Source organism: Eutrema salsugineum, unplaced genomic scaffold (assembly GCF_000478725.1).
Source record: "Eutrema salsugineum unplaced genomic scaffold, Eutsalg1_0 scaffold_3, whole genome shotgun sequence".
Lineage (NCBI taxonomy): Eukaryota > Viridiplantae > Streptophyta > Magnoliopsida > Brassicales > Brassicaceae > Eutrema > Eutrema salsugineum.
Window position 1 is genome coordinate 9,240,880 of NW_006256756.1, and position 7,972 is coordinate 9,248,851.

Below are 7,972 nucleotides of genomic sequence, written 5' to 3' on the forward strand. Positions count from 1 at the left end.
TTTGGAAAAATGCAGACCGCCAGAAGTATGGTAAGATATGAAGACCTTCTCAACGTCTGACCACCCCCAAAATTTGAGACAACATAGAGCATCCAACCAGCTTTCTAATGCACTTGGTTTGGAGACAATCCAACGGTTAGATCTTCAGATACTCCTGATTCAAGAATGACAGAAAATGCAGTTCCGGAAGAGAACCACGAGCCGGGACCGCGGCCAACACCTATTTTCCCACGGGTAGAACCACCGCGACCGCGGCCAGACAACGTTCACTTTCCAGACGACTTAGTTAAAGCCCAAATCAATTTCTTTCGTTATTTTTGAAGCCCTAAGTGTTCAGGACAACTCCAGAAGCTAAAAATACCCCCTTTAGGTCATTCCTAAAGGTGGGTAGACGACATATACCTAGAGAGAGAGAGAGAGATTTCGTGTGGAACCCTAGAGAGGAGGCCGCCGTTTTAGAAGGAGGAGCCGCCGCTGGAGGAAGTCATCGTGCCTCCGTCTGCTTCTCCGTTCTTCATTCTTCTTCCCTGTTCTTTTTAATTTCCTGCACTTTCAATTTCGTTTATGATGCTTTGTTACAATATGTTTGAGTAGTTACCCAGTTGGGTTTAAAGGGATTTTTCAATGGAAATTTCATGTGTCTCTGCTTATGAATCGATAGATTTAGGATTTATAATCTTCTAGATATTCTTCGTTTGCCTTTGATTTTACTGCATGATTCTTTGTTGGCGACTTAGAAGCCGATCTGATATGATATGTTGCGAAAGTTTTCATTGATTGTCTGAACTAGGGTGAAACGAGCAATTCGTCTATAGAAGTGGAAACCTACCTGTAGTTGAGTTGTGAATGTTGATGAGTCTTGTTCTGCTATTGCATCTTATCCCTTCCAGGATCAGAGTGGAAACCTATTGATCAGGGTTGCGAGAGATAGTTGTTTAGTGCTGCGAAAGTAGGCTATTCATACTTCCGTGCCTCGAGTTCTAGAACATACGTAGCTGATTACCTTTATCACTTGTTTAAAATCGACATAGCTTATTCCATGAACCCCTGCGAATTCCCCTTGATGCCCAACGTTTGTTTTTAATTGTTTACAGCCTTCTAGTTTCAATCTTTTTTTACTTGCTTTTGTTTGCTCTTGTTTTTAATTGCTTTTACTTGTTTAGCTATTCTAGTTTAGATTTAGTGAAAACCAAAACCCAAAACCAAAACCCAAACCTGTTTAGTTATAATCTGATTTAAGCATTGCCGTGAATTCATACCGAAACAACTAAGTCTATGTGGATCGATACCCTAAGTACTATAGCGCACATCTGTGCACTTTCAGATATTTAGGGGTTATTAATATAAAACCTGAAGCTTAGTAAAACGAAAACAACAACCCCGCTTTTGCTCGCAATCAATCTGTAAGCAGGTCGGCTGGTGCTCTTTCGTTTCAGCTCCTGCTCTACCAGTACTACCTTATGATACATATCCACAATGTTTCGGTAATCCGGCAACTCCATGCGATCCTGAATGTCTTGGTTCATGCCGCTCAAAAACCTAGCCATGGTTGCATCCTCCGGTTCGACCGTGTCGGCCTTACGCATCAGCTGGCTCATCTCCTGGTAATACTCATCGATGCTTTAGCTCCTTGGGCCAAGCAACGGAGCTTGGTGTGTTGCTCCCTGTGGTAGTGGCTTGGAACGAACCGTTGCCTCATCAACCGCGCCATCTCGTCCCATGTCTCAACAGGTCTATCTCCATTCCGTCTCCTTGTGGTGACGACTTGGTTCCACCAGTCCACTGCCTACCCATGAAACTCTGTGGCGGCCAGGTTGATCTTTTTACTTTCCAAAAAATTTTGACATCCGAAAAGGATATCAATCTTCTTCTCCCACTCCAAGAAGGCATCTAGATCGGTCTTCCCGTAGAAAGGCAAAATTTGCAACTTCATGCCTCCAAGATCGTTGTCATTTTGGCCACGTGCTGGTTCCGGCTCATCTGGCTGTCGACCTTGATCATTGCGGTCTTGGCGTATTTCATCCCAGTTATGGCCGTGATTTGTATCAGGGGTCGGCCTGCGTCTGTTGTCTCTGTCGCGTCTTTGCCTAGCTTGGCTCCCTCCGGATGAATGGCCGTCCTGGTAAAACGGATTGTCATTGACAACTTTCTCCCGATCCTGCGTTCTTCTCCTGGAACCAGTTATATTACTAGGCATGGCATCGTCGGTCTTCTTTGGCTGGGCTACTTCCAACCGGTCCATGTGCCGGTTCATACGATCCAACATCCCGGTAATTTGGTCCATTTTGTGAACCATTGTGGTTTCTCTTACGACTCCTAATGGACTAGACGATGAGTCTTCAGTAGATGACATTTTTGTACCTCGCAAAAAGAAACAAACAGGTTGGTAAAATAACTCGCAAAGGTGTTTTACTCGGTGTTTCCCTCAACACTCTTAATATTCTCATAAACACACAAAAGACTCTTCTCGGTTCTAAAGGAACTAATCAAAACTCGATATAGACTTTCAAATTTGATCAGAAAATCAAGCGATTTATGGAGAAGAAAAAAAAAGAGAAGATAGAAAGAAAAGAATTCGATTCAACTTTTTTTGTTTTTTTTATCTTTTTTTTCTTTTTTTCTTTTTTTGATCTCTGATTTTTTTTTTAAAAAAAAAATATAGATCTGCTACTCTTTTTTTTGTTTTGAATTTAACAATAGAAAGGATAGATAAGACAGAAAATGATGAAAACTACCGAATTTACAAGTGTGTGGCTCTGATACCACTTGATACAACTCCCTATGAACTGCGCACACTTGGTTCGGAGTGAGTTTGATAGATCTTTGAAGCTGATCAGTTGCACGGAGCAGATGCTAAGGCGAGAGAAAGACTCCTGAAAATATTTAGGCCCAAACTCGCAGTGAACAGATGAAAACAAGGGGGTGGCTTCACTGGATTTAAAAACTCGTGGATCTAGGATGATCAGGCGTGAGAACAAGTTCCTGAAATTCCTGATGCCCCTAAAACTACTTGAACGAGATCGAAACTCAATGGATCAAAGGCTGCGTCAAGTTCTATGATCGGAACTTGATAAACCAAAATGGAATCGAAGGCTAACCACTTATGAATCGAAAGTTCAGAGAGAACAAAGAAAAGTCTCGAAAATGTCATATAAAAGATGACTGTCGAAAATCTGAGGAGTACAAAGCCTTATATAGAAGGCGAATCAGACCAAAGGTCATGCTTAGGAAATTAAAAAAAAAAAGTAGACTAAATACGTTGACTGACTCGATAAAAACAAAATGACTCTTGAGCAACTTCACCGAGAATAACTCTTAGGCTGCCGATCCATGAACCAGACCATAAATGAACCTGGGTCGAGAGATGGGCAATGGATTTAACCTCGTTAAAACCCCATTTGGTAAACTCATTGGGACAAACCCGAATGTAATGAAAAAGAGTTTTAAGCCAATACCCAGACCAGATTAGTTACAGCCTGAGTTTATAAACACGGTCACGATCTTGGGTGATGTTGGGTCGTCTGGGCTGATCCTGATTTCGTTAAGTAAAGCTTGAACCGCTCCCGCCAGTTTCTTAGTCCTGGATCGTGTCATGGGTCCTTCCGAAACGGCCAGGTGTGCTTTTGGAACTTCATTCTTATTGTCTAGTTCATCCTCTGGGTCCATAATCGTATCAGATCTTAACATTTGTTTCCAGAATCGCTGGTAATCCTGTGAAAGGTTTGTGTGTGATTGGATTCTAGCAGCATTCTCAGCTCTGTTGCAGCTATCACCACTATGTTGATTCTCTCTTCCACTTATGCAACTTTATGTGCTTTCTCTGCTGCTTTTCTTGCTTTCTGATGAACCAATGCAAAAGAGAAAACAAGTTGGTCGCCAAATGCTGTGAACACATATATCAGAAAGTATATATGATGTTTGCAGCAATGAAGAAAAAATCTACTAGTTTAATTACCTCATCAACAACTTTAGAATGGCTGATTGTAAAATATGATCGAGGAAGGATGGTCTGCTCGCTACTACTAGTGAGAATCAGAGGAAGAGAATAGAGGAATTGAGTGATTTGGGAAGTGTATCGTCTCTCATAAGAAACGACTGTGAAACCATTTTGATTTGTATAGAGATAAAAAAAAGAACTAATTGCTTGCAAACAACATCCGACCCACACTACACTAATTGTCTTGCAATTTTGTAATGAATACTTCAGATATATAGATTCCACTATGCAACAACTTTATTTTACTGTTTTTAGAATTTTTTATTAAAACAAGAAAAAATAACTTTTGAATCTCGAGATATATAAATTCAATCTTCATAAATACAATATATTCTGATATTCTCCTTTTAGTAGGGATGTTTCACATAATTTAATTTTAATCAAGGGTCAAATACAATATTCTCTTTTTAGTAGGGATGTATCACATAATTTAATTTTAATCAAGGGTAGGTTTGCTATTACGAGAGCAACAGGTATAACTGAGATAGCAAAGCTCACTAATATAACGACCTAATTCGTGTTTTGTTAACCCTAAAACTCATAATCTTTCCTCTCTACAGCCTCTACTGCATATCGGCTGATCATGATCTCCGAAGAAGTTGAACCAACGCAGAAAACGATTCCTTGTCGACCATCGTCGTCGTTTTCTTCACTTCCAGACGAAATCACAGAGAACATTCTTGCACGTGTCTCGAGGTGGAATTATCCGTCACTTTGTCTCGTCTCCAAGAAATTCCACAGTCTCTTATCTTCCATGGAATATATAAGACGCGATCTCGAATCGGAGCCAAAGAAATATGCGTCTATGTCTGCTTACGGTTGGACAATCACACATATCTAAGCTGGTTTAGTCTTTGGACAAAACCTAGTCAAACCCTAACCAAACGGAGAGGGAAGAAAACATTTAGGAGGGATTCAAGTGGAAATTCGGTTGTTCCGATACCATTATCTTCTTCCCATACTCCTCAAATAAAAGATTAGCCCGCCCTTGGTTCTGAAATCTACCTCTTTGATATACCTCACACGGAGCCGTCTTCCTCTGTTCAGATCCTTGATTGTCGAAATCACACTTGGCGTGATTCCCCGAGCATGATCGCGACTCGGAAAAATGTGTCTGCACTTTTCTCCAATCAGAAAATATATGTGATGGGAGGTTGCCATATTGATGAGCAGGGCCGGCCCTGAGCTAAAGCAGGTGAAGCACTTGCTTCAGGGCGGCAAGAAATAAATAAAAGTTTGGGGCGCCAATTTTTGAAAGTTTGTTGTAGTGTAATGGCAAAACATTAATTTAAATATAGTGATATCCAAGTTCGAGTATAGGCAAAGGCATATTTTGTATCTTTTTTAATAATGAGCTAAAATTTTTGTTTTTTTGCTTTAGGTAGCAAAACCTATTAGACCGGCCCTGTTGATGAGTACCCTGCCACTTGGTTTGAGGTGTTTGACATGACAGCCTTTCCTGCTCCTGGCGCTGATGACGACAAATTACGCAATCTTTTAAGCGGAACTGATAACTATGGTATAGTTAATGCGATCGACGGAAAGGTTTACGTAGAGATAGATGAAAAAGAGTTTGCTTACGAGCCTAAAGATGGTACATGGGAACTTGTAAGAGAGCACTGTAAGACCGCATTGAGTTCCAACAAGCACTCAAGTTACCTATTCAACTCCCAAGTGGCGGTTTGTGAGATTAAGAATGTAATATACTGTTTCACTATCTCCGGAGAACTAATGTGGTTTGACTCGAAGACTGAATGTAGAGAATGGAGACGGGTCAAGGGTTTGCAAAAATTGCGTGAGGACAGTACAATGGGTATAAATTTTGCGAAAGAGTTCGACATGATTAACTATGGTGGAAAACTTTTAGTGATGTGGGATATTTCTGGTATCAAACCAAAAAACAAAATTCGGTATGCCAAGATTATCCTAGAGTCAAGATGCAATGGACGTGAGGTGTGGGGTAAGGTTGAGTGTGTCGATGAGCTTACATTTCCATGCGAAGCTTACGAATCCTTTTATTGTTTTACTGTTTTAGTTTAATGACTCTTAGTAGAGATGGTATAAGTCTTTTCTTTATTCATTAGTTTTTGTTTTGTTTTTGGTCTTTCATTATTAGAACATGTTTTCCTTTTTTCGTTTTTGTATACAAGAATGTGCTTTAATAAATTAAATATAGCACATGAAAATACTTTTCGAGCCACGGCACTCGCAAAAAAAAAAAAAAAAAAACCATTACATTGTACAGACTCATTGGTTTGAGGTGTTTGACATCAAGACTCAGTTTTGGATAGCACAAGGGCCTGGCGCTGATAATAACGAGTTACACAATCTTATAGGCGGAAATAAAATTTATATTATAGTTAATGTGTTCGAAGGAAAGCTTTACATAGCAGTATTATGGTAAGAGGAATTGATGCTTTCTATTGATCATACAAGTTTGAATATATACAGAGAGACAGCTATACAGATAAGGAAGGGAGATATACAATAGTTACTATGGCACAATTACAGGGATATTATACCGTTGTAATGTATACGTTAGAATACGTCAATACACCCCCTCAAGATGGACCACCGGAGGAGAGTCCATCTCGCATTGTTTCATAGCGGTGTCTGGAGAGTGGCTTGGTTAGAGCATCCGCCAATTGGTCATGTGTTGAGACGTGTGAAACCCGAACTTGTCCTGCTTGAACTTGATTACGAACAAAGTGGTAGTCTAGGGCAATGTGCTTCATTCTCGAGTGGAATACGAGATTGGCAGCTTGATACGTAGCACCTATGTTGTCACAGTAGATCACCGGTGTTTGTGGATTGTGGATACCAAGTTCAGCCATGAGAGACCGAATCCAACAAAGTTCAGCAGCCGTGGAAGCAACGGAACGGTACTCTGCTTCGGTCGATAATCGAGCAACACCAGTTTGCTTTTTGGACCAAGCTATGGGATGTCGTCCAAGATATACGATGTAGGCATCCGTTGAAGTGTAATCGCCTCTGTTGCCTGTCCAGTCTGCATCGGTAAAGGCATGAAGCTTTGGTGTATTATTGGATGAAAAATAGATGCCATGCGTCATGGTGCCGGAGAGATAGCGGAGTATACGTTTAGCCGCGGTCCAGTGTTCCGTCGTTGGCCTATGCATGAATTGTGAGAGTTTTTTGACGGAGAATGTAATGTCTGACTTTGTGAGTGAGAGGTATTGTAGACTTCCCACAATCGCTCGATATTCAGTTGCATTTTCTAGTGCGGTCCCAGAGAAAAGTGACAGCGTCGTATTTGGGCACATCGGTGTGGAGACAGGCTTGGCGTTCGTCATGTTTGTCCGCGCAAGGAGATCTGCACTATATCGAGATTGTGTGGGATGCAACCCATGAGATGTACGCATGACTTCTATGCCTAAGAAATATGAGAGGTGACCCAAATCTTTAATTGAAAAGCGTGTAGAGAGGGAGTCAATAAACCGAGTTATATGTGTTGGGTTGTTGCCGGTGATGATTATATCATCAACATAGACCAGCATGTATAGAAGGATGACACTGGTGTTGTAGATGAAAAGGGAAGCATCCGCGAGTGAGTTGTGAAAGCCTGATGAAAGCAAGAAAGTACGAAGCTCGTTGTACCAAGCCCATGGAGCTTGCTTTAAGCCGTAAATCGCCTTGTTCAGCTTACAAAACCGCCGTGGGATTGTCAGCATCAACAAATCCAGGTGGTTGTGCCATGAAGACCTCTTCTTCGAGTTGACCTTGTAGGAACACAGTTGTAACATCTAATTGTCGCAGTTCCCATTGCTGTGAGATGGCGGTGCTGAGGACAATACGGATTGTAGCAGGCTTGACAACTGGGCTGAATGTGTCTTGGTAATCAATGCCTGGTCGTTGAGTGTAGCCTTTGGCTACCAAACGGGCCTTATAACATTCAATCGATCCATCTTGTTTGCGTTTGATCGTAAAGATCCACCGACAACCTACAACATTTGAAGC

The 7,972-nt window shown here is 41.2% G+C and overlaps 1 pseudogene; it reads left to right on the top strand.

Moving 5' to 3' along the window:
• The first annotated feature begins 4,580 nt into the window (after positions 1-4,580).
• Positions 4,581-6,037, top strand: LOC18014258 (annotated as a pseudogene).
• The last annotated feature ends 1,935 nt before the right edge of the window (positions 6,038-7,972 follow it).